This window comes from Panthera pardus, unplaced genomic scaffold, assembly GCF_024362965.1.
Source record: "Panthera pardus isolate Hobbes unplaced genomic scaffold, ASM2436296v1 HiC_scaffold_6, whole genome shotgun sequence".
Lineage (NCBI taxonomy): Eukaryota > Metazoa > Chordata > Mammalia > Carnivora > Felidae > Panthera > Panthera pardus.
In genome coordinates this window covers 92,149,519-92,168,878 of record NW_026526991.1, presented here as the reverse complement: position 1 = coordinate 92,168,878, position 19,360 = coordinate 92,149,519, and the positions used below count along the sequence as shown (strand labels likewise).

General features: G+C 37.5%; 1 protein-coding gene across 3 annotated transcripts in view; it reads right to left on the bottom strand.

Moving 5' to 3' along the window:
• The window catches only part of EPS8 (epidermal growth factor receptor pathway substrate 8), a 187,741-nt gene extending 169,207 nt beyond the window's left edge, over positions 1-18,534 (bottom strand). For 2 of the 3 annotated variants that reach the window (XM_019452083.2, XM_019452084.2), the window contains exon 1: positions 18,493-18,534. The gene's annotated coding sequence lies outside the window, so the exon portion shown is untranslated. Of the gene's footprint in view, positions 1-13,428; positions 13,473-18,492 lie in introns of those variants that run through there. The other variant, XM_053895742.1, reaches the window with a different exon arrangement.
• Between the last annotated feature and the right edge of the window lie 826 nt (positions 18,535-19,360).

The following is a 19,360-nucleotide window of genomic DNA, read 5'->3' as shown; positions in this document are numbered from 1 at the left end:
AGACAATTGCATAGTACAAGCAAATTAAGTATTTTAAGGACAAGTACTTACTAGAAAAAAAGAGTGTGATTTATGTATGTCCAGTTGGCAGAAGTCTGTGCCAGCTTTAGAATCCCAGCAAATCATGTTGGTTCAACATATTTCAAAACAGCATATGATGTGAACTATATCCATACCATGGGGCAAAGAAAGAAGCTCTTATCCACTTCTAGCTAACATATAAAAGGCAAGATGGCAAGTAACAGTCCGTGTCTGACCTAACAAAATGGACCTATAGGCACAGTCAACTACACGTATTGGTAAATATTTGCTTAATGAGAGAAAAACAGCCTAATCATCTTGGGATCATCAAGGAACTGCTACCAGAAATGCACAAACTAATTCACTGAACAAGTATGAAAACAATTCCACCATCCCTTCCCAACCCATTCTCATACTACCTTTTTCTTTAAAAAAAAAAAAAAAGTCTTCAAAACAAACTTCAAAAATAAGAGTATGCCATAAATCTTTAAAAAATAAATAAGATCCTCTAGTAAGGATTTGAAACACATATAAGAACGAATAACCAAAATGAGGAAATGAATTAAGTTTTCTTTTTGAACAAAAGTGCTTTTATGTTATGGATCTGGCAAAGCTAGAGAGATAGATTTGTTTCTACCTCTCCTTCTTTCTCTCCCCAATACCCAAACTTGTATACAAGCCTACTGTTATTTAAGCTAACATCATACAGCTATAACTCTCCAGTTGGGTACTCAGAGCATGGAAAATTAGGTCACAAGCTTGCCACAGGGACTCCAATCGTCTATCTGGCAAGTTTGTATAACTTCCTCCTCCCTGTGATTCTGTTATACACTGCCCAAAAGGCAAGATAAGGGAAAGGTTATCAGGACTTTCTATAATAGCTACAAAAATATTTGGTCCACATCATGAACAATGTGGGAAAACTCAGGCACTTTTATCCTTCTGAAGTCAACCTATCAGTGCTTTGACAAATAATTATTGAGGGCCTTCTTTGCACAGAAATTTTGTTTTTTAAAGTTCAATGCCAATCATGGCCCAACCCATATGTGTTGACTTACAACTTGAAAGCAATTCTTGATCCTGTTTCCAAACAATTAAGCTCTTTGCAATGCAAATAAAGATGCTTTTTGAAATAGATAGTTAATGAATCTTTCATTCATAGTAGCTAACGAGAAACACAGGAGCCAAACACATTGTGGGGATCATTTCAATGGTGTGTAATTTGAGAGGTGTGTCAGAAAGCACTTTGCTCCACTAAAGAAGGAGCCCACATTTTTCTTTCTTGCAAGTAAAATGCAAAGGCAATGTTGCTTCATACAGCCGTCTTAAAGTTACCCACATTCCAAATTCAAGATAAGAAATATTTCCCCATCTCTAAAGATTAACAGTTTACAACCAGCCTAAAGTCTTCAGCATGACTTTGTTTTATGAATAATGGCTTCTTCATTCCTAAAAGTTTCCAGGAAAAAAAAAAAATATTGCATAGTGTCTATAGAAATAACACAAACCATGCTTGTCTGATCTGATCTTAAATTAACCTTGACAACTGAAAATCTTTCAAAGGGAGTACGGGTATATTACATTTTTTCCCAAAACTATGCATAAATAAATCTTCCTTTAGTGGAATTATTGTAAAATCAGTCATAATTTTGAAATACTTATAAATTCACATTATCAGTACATGTAAAAATTATAATGCAAAATGTAAATATCTTCACTCTCTTAGGATTCAGAGAAGGAAGGAGGGAGAGAAGGACAGGAAGGCTTTTATTTCCCATATTTTTGATCATTTACCTAGAATTTGATGCTTACATTTTTAATGCTTCTTTTATTTTTATTTATTTTTCTTAATGTTTATTTATTTTGAGAGAGACAGAGCACGAGCAGGGAATGGGCAGAGAGAGAGAGGGAGACAGAATCTGAAGCAGGCTCCAGGCTCTGGGCTGTCAACACAGAGCCTAATGTGGAGCTTGAACCCGTGAGTCTTGAAATCATGACCTGAGCCAAAGTCGGTTGCTTAGCCAACTGAGCCACCCAGGCGCCCCTTTAATGCTTCTTTTAATTTAGGCCTCTGACATTTGTATATTTAGCAAGGATAGAAAATGCAGCATCTTCATTATTTACTAATATGTCTAGCACTGAACAGGCACTATTTTTTTTAGTATTTCTTTATTGATGTATAAATTCCACTAACTGAAATAGAACTATTTTCTATTAAATAAAGCTGCATATGTCTAAGACTATTATATCAAGAAATTAAATTGGGCTGAATTAAGCCAATGACTCTGCTAATCGTTTAGCCAAACTCCTGACCTCACATAACTATCTCATACATGCAGATCACAAGAAGAATTACTGTAGAAAGTTGAGATGGATTAAACAAGCTCCATCACCAATACAACAAACAAAACTCACCCTCACATACAAAGGACAGTCCCATATGCATTTTATTGTATTTGGTATGCATTTGTGTACATATTCCTCTTCTATAATTTTCTTTTAAACGAAATTTAGCCCCACTATTACCCTTCCCAGTGACTGCTATGGTTGACAGCAGTAACAAAATCTTACTGAGAGTAATTAGAGAGGGAGGAATAGGAAGCTGAAATGACCATAGCTAGAAGCTTTTAAAGTTCTTTAAGGAAAAAAAAATGAAAACAAAATAAACACTCTTAGCTGAATTAGTTTCTCTCACCTTAAAAATTAAGCTATGTTCTCAAATCAATCCCTTGCAAAAATCTACGGGCTCTTTCTTGTCTTCCTTGAGTGGAGAGACAAATTCTTAGGCTTAGATCAGCTACCTAATCTAAAAAGCTTCCCCCCAAATTCATGTCCGCTCTCTCAAGAACATATAACTAGATCAGCCTCCATATACAGTAAGCATTTGTTACACCTACTGTCTAAACTCCAATTAATGTCCACACTAACCTAACAGAATCGATGTTAGCTAGAAAGATCTTGCAATAGTAAGAATTTCCATGTTCTGAACCCAAAGCCTTTTCTTCTGCATTTGAATATTTAACATACATTTCTATCACATAATACATTGTTCTTTACAGTATGTATAATCCAAGTTCCCCAAATATAGCTCATGAATGATGGTAAAAATGGCTTATAGGTTCCTCTCTCTGCTTTTGTCACATCAAACTATTTCTATGAACTATCAGATACCACCACCACTGGTTTTCCCAATCATTTTCCTACTTCATCCATTAGTTTGGAATCTTCTAGTTTGATCATATAAATGCCTTTGAAAAACACAAATATAAAACAAAATATAACTGGTAGCCATTAGGTGCAATGATCCCCTATTCTCAGGTCTTCTCTTCTATCATACAGTAACAGCTCATGAATTCATACCTCAAATGTTGCATTAACTCCCCGGCAGAGAGAGAAAATGGAAATAACTATTAGTAATGGATATAAGTAGAAGGGAGGAGGTGTTGGAAGTAAGATCAAGAGACTTTTATTCCTATTTGAAGACTTCTTAGAAGGCCATGGAGTATTCAAAATAAAATTATTTTTTGTATTATATGATTTCACTTGAGATATATTTGAATTCAAATTCTAAAACTCCCTGCACTGTTAAGGGGCTCCTACACAACAAAATGGAAAGAAAGAAAGAAAGAAAGAAAGAAAGAAAGAAAGAAAGAAAGAAAGAAAAAAAGAAAGGCCAGTAACATATATTCTAATATACAAACAAAACCACAGTGGATCTTTCCTAATTAGTACAAAAACTGGTGTTAAAATGTATTCCAACTCAATCAGTATTAATGTGTTCACTCTGGACAGGATTTTGTTATCTTCATAATGAGACTTACTACTTCCAAAATAGTTTACTTACTACAAAATAAGATGAAGGTGATGAAGGCTTCAATCACTTCTTTGTTTCAAACCCTCTAGCAGCCTAAACTTAACCTTCAGTGTCATAACCCACTATGAATGTCCCTTCATTCAGACTTCACTCTCCGTGACTGAGATCTCACCTGGCAGTGAGGAAAAGCTAGAACAGTAACTAGAAAGACAGCAAAGTCACGAAACATACATGTTTCAACCAAGTCACCTGAAAATTGAAAAAAGCTGTCAGATACTAAGGCTAGAAGATGGGATCAAACAGGGATGAAGGAAACAAGATGGAGAAGAGGTGTCAAAGGAAAGCCCACACTGTCATCTATGTGCTCCAAGATTTTTATGACTATTTTCTTCATGAGACCATGGAAAATAGCAAGACTTAAAATACTTTTTAAAATGGTAAAATATAGCCAACTATGTGGATCTTATAGTAAATGGTGCTGAAACTTTTTGTTTCAATAATCTGGATAAGAAACAAAAAATTTTAAATAATATAGAAAGAAAAGATGAAGCTTTAAACATTTTATTCTGTAATTCTACAAAGAGAGCAAATATACTACTATACAAAAAATACAGAACTGATCCATCACTCCTAAATTTAAATGAAGTTACAATTTTTTATATTATCTTGTTTTCTTATTCTTTATACATTGATATTCAAGCTGGCTATCATAGATTAGTCATTTAAAAATAGAAGAGATGACGGGGCACTTGGGTGGCTCAGTCGGTTGAGCGTCCAATTTTGGCTCAGGTCATGATCTCACGGTTTGTGAGTTCGAGCCCCGCATCAGGCTCTGTGCTGACAGCCTGGAGCCTGGAGCCTGCTTCGGATTCTGTGTCTCCCTCTCTCTTTCTGCCCCTCCCCTATTCATGTTCTGTCTCTCTCTATCTCAAAAATAAATAAAACATTTAAAAATAATAATAATTTAAAAAAATAAAAATAGAAGAGATGAGATATTAAGCAAAGCTGTAAATTAATGCAAATCTAGTTAAAATCTTTAGAGGACTAGTTTCCTCAGTAATTAAAAACACCCTCTTTAATACAAATTCTTTAGGCATACATAATAATTCCACACCTTTACATGCATAAGTATCACATGAATAATGCTATAAGTTTTGGCCCAGTGACTAGATTTTTATCACAGAAAGAATTCCACTGCTTTTAAATTATTCAGAATCTAACAAGACCCCACAAAAGACCTAATGAAAGAACTACCGGGGCACCTTGGGTGGCTCAGTCAGTTAAGTGTTGGAGTCGATTTCAGCTCAGGTCATTATCTCACCATCCTAAGATCAAGCCCCACATAGGGCGCTCTGGGCGTGGAGACTGCTTAATGTTCTCTCCCTCTCTCTCTCTCTCTCCCTCTCTCTCTCTGTCTCTCTCTCTCAGCGCCTAGGTGGCTCAGTCGGTTGGCATGGCTCAGTTGGTTGAGCACCCTACTTCAGCTCAGGTCATGATCACACAGTTCGTGGGTTCGAGCCCCGAGTTGGGCTCTGTGCTGACAGCTCAAGCCTGGAGCCTGCTTCGGACTCTGTGTCTCCTTCCCTCTCTGCCCCTCCCCAGCTCACACTCAGTCTCTCTCTCTCTCTCTCAAAAATAAACATTAAAAAAAAAAAGATTCTCTCTCTCTTCCTCCCCCTCTGCCCGTCCCCTACTCGTGCATGCATGTGCTTTCTCATACTCTCTCAAAAAAAAAATTAAATTAAAAAATTGCATATAGTAAGGTTACCTTTTAAAAATAATAAATAAACTACCAATAAAATTAATATTTTATCTTGACAAAAATGATTCAGAGATGTAAAAACATAATAATAACACTAGTTGTAGTATACGTGCTGAAATAGATTATACATCACAAGTGTTAATAATGAAAATAAACATGTTAAAATAAGAAAGACAACTCAATCTGAAGATAGGATTTCTACTTAACATTTTTTTCTACATTAAAGAGTAATATTTTTAAATTTTGATATACAGTTGGTTATAAAACAGGTAAAGTTTTGAAAACACACTGAAAAGGGAAATTGTAAATTACACACAGGCAATACAAACACAAGCTGAGCACGGTATTAAGGCGGGGGGTGGGGGTGAGGAATCTATGCATGGAGAAAGTAACGTTCTAGTTTCTTTCACTTATCAAAGTTAAATGTAGCTTCTCTATCATCACAAGTATATCTTTCTTCAAATTTAAAAGTCAACATACTTAAAATCACCTTACTTTATGTTCATGTCTTACAAGTACCATTAACTTCAAATGTCAAAACTATTACAGAAAATTAAACAAACTGTATTCAACGTCTTTTCAAAGTGACAGATTTCACTTTTCTTTGTGGATTGGTTTTGCTGCTTGTACTTTTTAAAATATTTAATTTTCAGGGTGCCTCAGTGGCTCAGTTAGACGTCCAACTTCAGCTCAGGTCATGATCTCGTGATTTGTGAGTTGGGAGCCCCATGTTGGGCTTTGTGCTGACAGCTCAGAGCCTGGAGCCTGATTCAGATTCTGTCTGTCTGTCTCTCTCTCTCTCTCAAAATATAAATAAACATTAAAAAAAATTTAATAAAAAATAAAACATTTTATTTTCTAGTGAAAAACAAAAACAATTATAATGTCACAAAACATTACAAAAACAAGAATCATCAATAAAAAAAACCCACAGTGTTTAATAATCACAAACATTGTATTTCAGACACTGGAAACATACTATCGTTGCAGTAAGCCAATAAATATATCAATAATATACATGTATTTCTAGAATAAGGACTAATATTCTAATGGTGATATTCTAATAGAAATGTAACATTTTAATGGTGTTGATAAGACTTTCTAAATAAAATGAAGTTTATATCAATAGTCTTTAATAATGGACTTTGGGGGCATCTGGGTGGCTCAGTCAGTTAAGCACTGACTTCCTCTTAGGTCACAATCTCCCTGATCTGTGAATTTCAGCCCCCCATCCCCATTCCCCAACTCCCCGCATTGGGCTCTCTACTGTCAGCACAGAGCCTGCTTTGGATCCTCTGTCTCCCTCTCTCTCTGTCCCTCCCTCACGTATGTGTTCTCTTTCTCTCTCTCAAAAATGAATATTTTTTAAGAAATGGACTTTAAAAATGTTTTTCTCTCCTTTTGTTTTTTAGTTTTTTGGTTATTGTTGAAGAATAGTTGATATACAATATTACATTAGTTTCAGGTATACAACATAGCCAACATTTATGTACATTATGAAACAATTAACCACAATAAGTCTAGTTACCATCTATCACCATATACAGTTATTACAATATTTTTGGCTATATTCCCTATGCTGTACTTTATATCCTCATGACTTATTTTATAACTGAAAGTTTATACCTCTTAATCCCCTTCACTTATTTTGACCCCCCCCATCACCCTCCACTCTGGCAACCACCAATTTGTTCTCTGTATTTATGAGTCTGTTTCTGATTTGTTTTGTTTGTTCACTTGATTTTTAGATTCCACATATAAGGGAAAGCATACAGTATTTGTATTTCTCTGTCTGGTTTCTATCACTTAGTATAATACCCTTTAGGTCTATCTATGATGTTGCAAATGGCAGGATTTCATTCTTTTTATGGCTCAGTAATATTCCATTGTATTTATATACCATATCTTCTTTATTCACTCATCTACTGATGGACACTTAGGTTGCTTCCATATTTTGGCTACTGTAAACAATGCTGCAATGAACATACAAGTACATATATCTTTTTGAATTCATATTTTCATTTTCTTCAAATTAACACCCAAAAGTAGAATTACTGAATCATACAGTATTTCTATTTTTAATTTTTTTAGGAAGCCCCATACTGTTTTCCATAGTGGCTGCACCAATTTACATTCCTTCCAAGAGTGCACAAAGATTCCCTGTTCTCCACATCCTCACCAACACTTATTATCTCTTGTCTTTTTGATAATAGCCATTCTGATTGGTATGATGTGATACCTCACTGTGATTTTCATTTGCATTTCCCTGATAATTAGTGATGTTGAGCATCATTTCATGTGTCTGTTGGCCATCTGTACGTCTTTGGAAAAATGTCTATTCAGGTCCTCTACCCTTTATTTACTTGGATTGTTCGGGGTTTTTTGGTGTTAAGTTGTATTAAGTTCTTTATATTTTTGGATATTAACCTCTTATCGAATATATCATTTGCAAATATCTTTTTCCATTCAGTAGGTTGCCTTTTCATTTTGTTGGTTTCCTTTGCTATGCAAAAGCTTTCTAGTTCAATGTAATCCCACTTGTTTCTTTTTGCTTTTGCTGCCCTTGCCTGAGGAGACAAATCCAAAAAAAAATATTGTAAGACTGATGTCTAAGAGCTTACTACTTATGTTCTCTTTTAGGAGTTTTATAGTTTCAGGTCTTACATTTAGGTCTTTAGTCCATTTTAAGTTTATCTTTACAAATGGTATAAGAAAGTGGTCCAGTTTCACTCTTTTGCATGCAGCTATCCAGTTTTCCCAACACTATTTATTGAAAAGACTGTCATTTCCCCATTGTACATTCTTGCCTCCCTTGTTGTAGATCAATTGACCCTATGAATGTGGGTTAATTCCGGGCTGTCTATTCTATTCCATTCACCTATGTGTCTATTTTTGTGCCAATATCATACTGTTTTGAATACTAGCTTTGCAGTACAGTTTGAAAGTATGATACCTTCAGTTTTATTCTTCTTTTTCAAGATTGCTTTGACCATTTGGGGTCTTTTGTGGCTCCATACAAACTTTAGGATTATTTCTTCTAGTTCTGTGAAAAATGCTATTTCTCGACAGGGGTTGCACTGAATCTAAAAATTGCTTTGAGTGGTATGGACACTTTAATAATATCAACTCTTCCGATCCATGAATATAGGATATCTTTCCATCTGTTTTAACTTCTTTCATCAACGTTTTGTTGTTTTCCGTATACAAGTCTTTCACCTCCTTAGTTAACTTTATTACTAAGTAATAAACTATTGCTATTGTAAATTGAATTTTTTTTTTCTAATTTCCTTTTCGGATGGCTTGTTGTTAGTATATGAAAACAGAACAGATTTTTGTTGATTTTGTATCCTGCAAATTTACTGAATTCATTTTTTCTAACAGTTTTTTATGGAGTCTTTGAGGTTTTCCATATATAGTAACATGTTATCTGCAAATAGTGACAGTTTTACTTCTTCCTTTCCAATTTGTATGCCTTTTATTTCTTTTTCTTATCTGACTTCTGTGGCTAGGACTTCCAATACCATGCTGAATAATAGTAGTTAAAATAGGCAACATTCTCTTTTTCCTGATCTTAGAAGAAACACTTTCAAATTTTTCACAGTTGAGTATCATGTTGGTTGTGTGTCTGTCATATATGGCCTTTATTAGGTTGTGATATATTCCCCCTATGCCACTTTGCTGAGAGTCTTTATCATAAATGAATGTGAATTTCGTCAAATGCTTTTTCTGCATCTATGGAGTTGATCATATAATTCTTACTCTTCATTTTGTTAATATGGTGTATCATGTTAAATTGAAGATACTGAAATATCTTTGCATCCCTAGACTAAATCCCACTTTATCCTGGGGTAGGAATCTTTTAATGTATTATTGAATTTGGTTTGCTAAGATTTTGTTGATGATTTCTGCATTTATGTTCATCAAGGATACTGATCTGTAACTTTCTTTTTTTGTGGTGTCTTTATCTGGTTTCAGTACCAGGCTAATGCTAAACTTAGAGAATGTATTTGGAAACACTTCTTCCTCTTCAATTTTTTGGAATAGTTTGAGAAGTATAGGTATTAACTCTTCTTTAAATGTTTGGTAAAATGCAACTGTGAAATAGTCTGGTGACTATTGCCCCTCTCTTGACTTTTACCACTCTCTTTAAATATAAACTTCTCTTCCCTCTATTGATGTTCACTTTTTTCTATTTGGTCTTTCCTTTTTTTTCTTCTCCCATATATTAAAAATGAACTCTAACCTCCTATCAAGCACATAATTCGTTCACTTAAATTATTTTAGCATATTCACTAAAATTATTAATTTAGAACATATTATGTTCAGGTTCTGCTCAGAAACTGTTCATGGCTCTTAGAATTCTGGATTGGCTCAAATAGCACTAGATGGTGCCTTTATGGGATGTTACATTCTAATGTTGCTACGCTACTAAATATATGCATGGTTTTAGACACAAGCTCTTATTTCACTTAAAAACACACAAGCCTCTTTCTTAATAAAATCACTTGAGTGTCACAGGACTGGGTTACACACACACACACACACACACACACACACACACACACACACAGAATTTATCTATCACATAAAGGACTATATTTAAAAAGTCCTATGATTAGAAGAGGAGATTCATGCAATTCTTAAAACAGGTTTGGTATCGTTATCCTCTCCTACTATGATGCAATGAATACTCTATTGTACTGTTACTTACAAAAATGAAAAATAACTGGTTATTCAGTTCTTTCTGATATCCCTGTAGGCTCTGTGAGAATGTACAGAATTTCCCACGACTCCCATCATGTCCACCCATTCTGCACATCAAACATATTCATCTTTCTGTCTGGAATGCCCTGGAGTCCCACCTCATATTCTTACTCTTGGCCTCAAAAATTCATCCTATAAAACTCAAATGTCACATTCTACAATAGAGATTTTTCTGATTCCTCAGCCACAGTAAGCCTCTCCTTTTGTCTATATGCAGAGATATAAATTTTTTTTTCATTTAACCTATCCCCAACAATCATGTCAAATAAGTACTATTATCATTTTCACTTCCTAGATAAGAAAATTGAGGCAGATAAGGTCTCTCTGATTTCAAAGTCCACTGCTTGCTTGCTTATTTATTTAATATATAATCTCATTAGTTCCACACTCTACTGAAATGGTTGTCTCCATTCTCTGGGTTCCCTAAAGACAGAAGGTAGAGATCCTGTCTCATTCATCTTTGTATTCCCAGTGTCTGGCACAGAACAGATACTCAACAAATGCTCAATAAATGATGAATGAATAAATGAAATGTAATAATGTTCATCTTCCTCTGGGAGGAAAACTCAATCCCTTCTAACTGTTCTTCTGTAAGAAGTATGATAGTAAGTGCTAATTTCATTCAACAAACATTTTGTGAGTATCTATTCTATGTGATATGCTGTGCTTAAAGATAATTGAGTTTAGAGGCGCCGGGTGGTTCAACTGGTTAAATGTCGGACTTTGGCTCAGGTCATGATCTCATGGTTCGTGGGTTCAAGCCCCGTGTTGGGCTCTGTGCAGACAGTTCAGAGCCTGGAGCCTGCTTTGGATTCTGTGTCACTCTGTCTCTCTGCCCTACCCCACTCAATGGTCTCTCTCTCTCTCTCTCTCTCTCAAAAATAAATAAATGTTAAAAAAAAAAATAAAAGATAATTGAATTTAGTTTCCTGCCCTCAAGAAACTTGCAATTCAGTGGGGAAAAGGTATAAACAATTAGCTAATTCTACTATTACATGTTTTATTTTTCCCAACTCCCACAAGTTCTTCTCTTTAAAGGAACCTCCTTCTTTATAAACATGTTTCAATGACTCACATCTCTGGGTCAGGAAGATGCAAATCAGTCAACAGAAAAAATTTTTAAAGAATCTCCATGTATCTCAAAAACACAATTTTTGAACCATTCGCATTTAGCTCAGTTGTCATTTAAGTAGTGCACAGTTTTAAAGAAAAGAATAAAGGCAAGGACACCCTGATACTATCCTTGCACTTTTTCTTTTATGAGAGACCACGTGGCCAAATGGAAAGTTTTAGAGTCAGAAAGATCAAAGTTCTCATCCCAACTCTGTCCCTTTCTCCCCACATGGACCACAGACAAGTCACTTTATCTTTCTGAGCATATTTCTTACCTGTAATACGGAAATTAGGAGATCTGCCTTAAAGACCTCTTATAAGAGTTTTAAAAGATAATGTATAACACCTGCCACACCAAAGCTGCTACTTTTACTGTGTCAGATCTCACTAGACGCTTTTTGAAAACTAATTAATGGTTCTATCTATAGCGTAACAATACAAGTATTTCTGGCCCCACCCATTATCAATAACACAAGTGTTTACCAAAAGAAAGGTACTTGAAAAAACTATTTGTGGCAAGGAGAGAGGTAGGAGATAAGATTCAACACCATACAGTTAAGTCTCAAATTTCTAGATAGCACATACATCGTCTGCCTCTTCTCACCACACACCTTGTAAATCACGTCTTTCAGACACTCTTTGTGAAAAAGAAAACCTTACTAATTATTTCTTACAGTTCTAAAAGATCTAAAAGAACTGAGAGATATTACTCTGTATTAACAATTCCATTTTTCACAAAGAAGAATCTCTTAGTAAGGAAGAGAGAAAAATGTACAACCTCCAGGAACCAATCTCAACGCATAGTCTGTGTATTACTACATTTTAGTTTACAAGTCATTTCTCAACTGTTTCTTTTAAGCAATTTTGCAGAGTGTATTTTTAAAAATCAAATAAAAACAGTCTCCTGTCAATCCTAAACCTAATTTATAATCTACTTGACTTAAAAAGCTCATTTACATGATACTGATACAACTGAAAGTCCATGGGCAAAAAAAGTGAATCTAGACACAGACCTCACACCTTTCACAAAAATAAACTCAGAATGGATCATAGACCTAAAAATGTAAAACTATAAAACTTCTGGAAAAAATAAAAGGATAAAATCCAGGTGGCCTTGAGTCTGACAATGAGTTTTTAAATACAACACCTAAGGCTATCCATGAAATTGATAAGTTGGCCTTTATTAAAATTAAAAACATTTGTTCTCAAAAGACACTGTTAAGAGAATAAAAAGGCAAGCCAGACTAGAAGAAAATATCTGCAAAATACATATCTAATAAAGCACCTGTATCAAAAAGAGATAAAGAATTCTTAAAACTTAACAATAAGAAAACAGATGAGTTAAAAAATGGTCAAAAGTGGGGCGCCTGAGTGGCTCAGTTGATTAAGTGTCCAACTTCGGTCAGGTCATGATCTCGCGGGTTGTGAGTTCCAGCCCCAGGTCAGGCTCTGTGCTGACAGCTCAGAGCCTGGAGCCTGCTTCAGATTCTGTGTCTCCTCTCTCTCTCTGCCCTTCTCCCACTAGTGCCCACGCACGTGCGCTCGCTCTCTCTCTCTGTCTCAAAAATAAACATTAAAAAATTTATAAAAAATAGTCAAAAGTTCAGAACAAATATCTCACCAAAGAAAATATACAGAAGACAACAGCATATAAAAAGATGCTTAACATTAAATGTCATTAGGAATGACAAATTAAAGCAACAATGGGATGTTACTACACCTATTAAAATCCATAAAATCCAAAAAACTAACAATATGAAAAATTGACAAGGAGGAAAAGCAACAGAAGCAAGCATTAATTGCTGATGGAAATGCAAAATGGTATAGCCACTCAGGCAATATCTTACAAAGCTAACAATAATCTTATATGATCCAGCAATCATATTCCTAGGTATCTACCCAAATGTTCTGAAATCTTGTGTCTACACAAAAAGTTGCCCATGAATATTCTTACCAGCTTTGTTCAGAGTTGCCAAAACCTGGAAGCATCCAAGATGTCCGTCAATAAATGAATAGATACAAAAACTGTGAAAACATCCATACAATGCAATATTATTAAATGATAAAAAGAAATGAACTATCAAATCACAAGAAAACATAAACGAACCTTAAATGCATATTGATAAGTGAAAGAAACCAGTCTGACAAGGCTCTATGATTCCAATTGGAAAAGGCAAAACTATAGAGACAATAAAAAAAAAAATCAGTGGTTGTCAGGGGGAGGGAGTTAAGGGAGTGATAAATGAGGCACAGGATTTTTTTTTAATGTATGATATTTTGATTCTATAATGATGGAGACTTGAAATTATGCATTTGTCAAAACCCAGAGAACCTTATAGGATGAAGAGTGAACTTTAATGTATGCAAACTTTTAAAAAGTCATTTAGAAGGAGGGGAGGATCCCAGGATGGACTGGAGATTTAACAAAAGGGTCTGACCCTATTATAAAGGCATGCAACTACCTCATATTAAGTAGGACAGGAGAAAAAGGAGTAGAATCTGTAAACTACAAGCAAAAGAAACAGCATGAAAGCACTGTACTCTAGTTGATAAAGTTGTTTCCCTCTCTCTGTAAAGAGAATAGAAGTTAACAATTTCAATACTGCTATACATATGTTATAGGACTGAACAATTAAATAAATGGATGGCAGATGGTGGGATCCAGGTTACTTCTCACAGTTAGAGTAAGTTTACGGATAAGCAAGTAGAGGAGAACAGAAGAACACAAGTGGAGATGGGGTAGGCAGAGTCACAGACATCCATACAAACTCATATTTTGCTTAATATGAATACATAGGATTACATAGAGAAATTGTATAGATATGTGTATATACATAGGTTGGTTTACATGTATATATTTCCTGCTCTGTAGATGAGAAACTCTAGAGGCAATGACACCCCAGTAACAATAAAAACCAAACACCCAAATCCTGGCTTCTAATACTATTTTCCCAAGGAAATGAAACAGATTCTTTCTGGCTGATTCTAAGACTGTAACAGGAAATGGAAATATAAAAGATGAGCCTGGAGCATCTTTTAATGCCAGAAAGTAAGGAAATGATCTTTAAGTTTATTTATTTATTTTGAGAGAGTGTGTGTATGTGTGTGGGGAGGGAGGGAGGGAGGGGTGGGGAGATAAAACGTGAGTGGGGGAAGGGCAGAGAGAGACGGAGAGAGAGAGAATCCTAAGCAGGCTCGAGATAACAGTGTGGAACCCAATGCAAGGCTCAAATTCAAGAACCGTGAGATCACGACCAGACCGGAAATCAAGAGATGTATGTTTAAAGGACTGAGCCACCCAGGCGCCCCACCTCACATTAATGGAGATATGTCAAAGGAACACAGAGCCAACTAAATGAGCTCCCAATGACGAAAGCTGAAACAATGTGAGCAACAAAATATAGCAGTACTGGATTACAACCCAAAGTATAAAATGAATATCCTTGAGTACAGGCCAATGTAAGTAAATGATTGAGTAAATACGTAAATGCAGAGAAAAGAAAAATCTGCCATGCAGAAGAATTCTAAATAAATTATAGATACCCCACCCTCAAGGAGGAGAAGTAAAACTCTCCACTCCTTAAGTGTGGGCTGTGCACAGTGACTTCCTTCTAAAAGTACAGCATGGAAAGAAGAGTAACTTTTCATTGCAGAAACCTAGCAAACACTAACTCAGCCAGGTGATCAACATCAAAATCAACAGTGATAAGTCCGCGTGATAGGATGCACCCTTTATATGATGTAACAGAAATAGCATTTTACCTCTGTGATCTTTCTTCCAGAAACCTAAAACCCCAGTCTGATCATGAGAACAAAGTCAGACTAATTCCAAAAGAAGGGCATTCTACAAAACACCAAACCAATATTCCTCACAACTGTGAAGGTCATTAAAAACAAGAGAAGTCTAACTGTCATAGCCAAAAAGGGGCCTAAGGAAACATGACAACTAAGTGTAATATGGTATCCTGAAACAGAAAAAGGACATCAGATAAATACTAAGGAAATCTAAGTTAAGTATGAACTTCAGTTAGTAATAATGTACCAACACTGGTTCATTAATTATAGCAAATACTAATGTAAGATGTAATCAGACATGAAATTGAGTAACAGTGCATATAAGAAGTCACTGTAGGGGCGCCTGGGTGGCTCAGTCGGTTAAGCGGCCGACTTCGGCTCAGGTCATGATCTCATGGTCCGTGAGTTCAAGCCCCGCGTCAGGCTCTGTGCTGACAGCTCAGAGCCTGGAGCCTGTTTCGGATTCTGTGTCTCCCTCTCTCTGACCCTCCCCCATTCATGCTCTGTCTCAAAAATAAATAAACGTTAAAAAAAAAATTAAAAAAAAAAAAAAAAGAAGTCACTGTACTATCTTTATACTTTTTCTGTAAATCTAAAACTAATCTAAAAATAATATATATATATGTATATATATTTAAATACCATCTAAGAATGTATCTAAAAAACACTGGAGAGGTTGTAGTGCAGTAGTGAAAAACTTCACACCTTCCCTGCATACATTAAAGTTACAATGTTTACAACCATTTTGTTACAGAATTTTTCTTAGGAAAATATTTTCAATCACTAACAGCTGCAAACAATTTCATGCCGTAATTCCCAGTAGGGATGTACTATAGCTGAAGTACTTTAACCAAAATTCCACTTTTCCCTTATATACCATTGCAGATGTCTGAAAGTTTGTAACCTATCATTAACTTATGTTCTGTGATGATCCAAATAACTACCAAATACGTTTAATACAACTCAGAAAAGGTAACCTAAATTTCATATAAATTAAGTCAGTGGTAAAAATACTCATCCAACAAAACCTCAAGCATCTAAAGAGAGACCTCGAGAAAAAACTATCATCTTTTATTGTGGATAATATATTCTCTTATATAAACCATGGTTCAAGGGAACTGTTGCAAAATTAAAATAGGTAAATGAAAATAACAGGAGAGTCAGGAGAAAAATAAAAGGTAGCGGTGAACATCTTTGCAGCATAGCGTAAGAAAAGCCAGGGTCTAGGATCTGAAGTGTAGCAAATAAAAACTGAAGGCAAAGGGAGCCTATGTTATAGCACAGAAAAGGCCCAATTAACTGAAAACAGGAAAAATTAAAAATAAAACAAAATGAAATCTCTTCATTCTATGAGAAACAAGCAAGGTGTTCAAAATTAGACTCCTAGAGAGAGCAAACCAGAATAAACCACGGTGAAGAATCACCATAAATACAACTTACTCTCCCACCATTAATAAAAGGCTGAAAATTACCATATAATGATGTCCAATGACATTGGAAAGTGGGAAGAAAAAATATTACAAAAAGAAAGTACCAAATATCATGAACAGTGGTTATTTCAGAATACTGGAATTAAAAGTAACTTTTCTTCTTTTTTTTCCTGCTGTGAAGTGAATGACTTGTGGAATTTTAAAAAGTCTTAATCTTTGAATTGTGCACTAAAGGCATTTATACAATGTTATTACATTTGTGATGCACTCTACCCTTTAATGGCAATTCCATAAAGTGCATTATTTTTCTCACTGTAAGTCAAAGTGTGAGCCGATGACCCAATTTTTTTCACAGTAGCAACTTAAGAACTATAACTTAACTATTATAACTGCAATCTATCCAAAAAACTCCAGTTCCAAATAGAAAATCTATAGTAGGTGAGAGAGGATGATATTGACTTTAATTTCAATGACCACTTGATCTACATTTAGTGCACACTTTCCAAAACCCAAGTCGCTGTAGAATGGTATCCTCTCAGTGGAAATAAAATAGAAGCAACACACAACACAGCTACTTTGGTATTACGTGTGTTATGTCCATATATATATATATGGTCCATATATATATATATATATATATATATATATGGACACACACACACACACATATATATACGGACATACACACACACACGGTCTTCTGGGAATCCTAATTCTCCTACCTCCCAAAAGAATAACAAGGTCAAAAACAAACTATTCGCATGCATCTGAAACCAGGTTGTTCCTGAACTCTTAAGACAGTAGCTATTTCTCTCATTATGAGACCAAAACTGAAACCTTCAAAAGAAAAGCAGTAAATACATTTCACCGGAATGTAATTTGTAAAGGAGAATTCCAATTCCTAATGCTCCACCACTCGAGACATCGATGGATTTCAAATCCTAACACCACAGCGTCCTACCCACAAGGAGATTCCAGCAGTACTCTGGGTTCTACGGGAAAAGAAGCATTTGAGAAACAATGCGAAGGAAGAGAACAATCCGTGCAAAGATTTTTGCATTCAGATGGTCCTTGGAAGGAAAGCAGGAAGAGTGACCAGAGGAGAAGCGAGCCGGATCTTCATACGTGGTGAAATCCACTCCAAAGGCATTAACTGACAAAGACACCAGAAAGGCTATCTTTCAAAAGTAAAATTGTGAGTAGAGCGGAACAAACTAAGAACGGAAAGTCAACAGGAAGGAATCAGGAAAGACAACTATTCAAAAACAATGAGCTATCTTAATTTGAAGGGGTAAGCGATGGTGGGACCCTGTCCCAAAGTGTCAATTTGAAAAGACACCCTCCATGTGAGGGTGGGGAGGGTAGCTCTCGAAACCCCAAGCCTAAAACAGGCCGTGAGAACACCCGTTGTGTAGTCGCCCCACGGACAAGACAAGCGCAGGTGTATGTGCGGAAGCTCAGGTTACCAGGAACTATTGAATCTTCCCTGCCCACCCGTCCCGGAGCCCTGGGCTCGGCGGGCGGCGCGGGGCGGCGGGGCGGCCGAAGGTCGGCACGGGCTCCGCGGCGCACCAAGACCAGGCGCACCACGACCGGGCGCACGGACGCGCTCCGGTAGCAGCGCCCTGGCACACCTGGCTCCCAACACCAGTTGAAAGCAGTCAAAGTGAATGAAAGCGGACGCGGCGCCTGGCACCGCTCCACGCAAGCACACAAAGGCGGGTTTTTAAAATCGAGGCTGAGTCCAAAACACTCGACCCCCGGCCGGCGCCTTTCGCCCGAGGGTCTCTTACCTCGGATCCGCCCTCGGGGCCGTGGCTTTCCCCGGAGACGCTTAGAGCCCGGACGAGGCAGGAGGCGGCCAAGAGAAAGCCCCCGTCCTGGACCACGCCCTTCCAATCCTCCGCGAACCGCCAAGCCGCCGTCTGCGCCCGGCAGAAGAGGAGCGATCTCCCGGGCGAGCACAGCGCCCGCCTCGCGCTGGGCAAGACCGCCACGCCCGCCGCCGCCTGTGAAGTCTGGAGCTGCCCGCCCGCTCACCCGCTCGCCGCCAAAGCCAGACGCGCGCCGCGCATGCCCAGTACCCCTGCGAGGAGTGAGCGAGAGCGCGCTTGCGAGTGCGCGCCTCGCGCTGCCGGAGCGAACTCCACTCTCCGGGTCTTGCCGGCAGCCGAGCCGCGGAGTATCTGGTCGACCCCGGCGCTGGAGGCGAACTGGGCGGTGGGGGCGGTGGGGGCGGTGGGGGCGGTGGGGCCGGGTGGGCGGGAGAGGAGCGGAAGAAAAGAAGGCGAGAGGCCGCGCTAAGTTATCTAGGCCATCAAAGTCGGACCAGGGTTCCCAGCTGCAGACAGGTTTCGAGAAGTGCCCTAGCAGGACCGACTAGCAGCTGGGAGACGCGGGAAGGGGAACCGAGCGTGTGGAGAGGTTCCCCTCCCGGCAAGGGTTGATGCCCCCGGCCATGGGAGCTCCCATCTACATCGCCCCGGGTCCTGGTGCACAACTTCTGGCCTCTATCCTACGGGCAGTAAGCCCGCCGCGCCCAAAGCCCCGCGAACCTTTGTCTTCCTTCTTGCGGCCCTCCCACCCATTTTCCCCCTTTTGTCGCTCTCCTCTTGTTTTGTCTCAATTCATGCCATCAACTGGTGGCACCCAAGGGCCTTC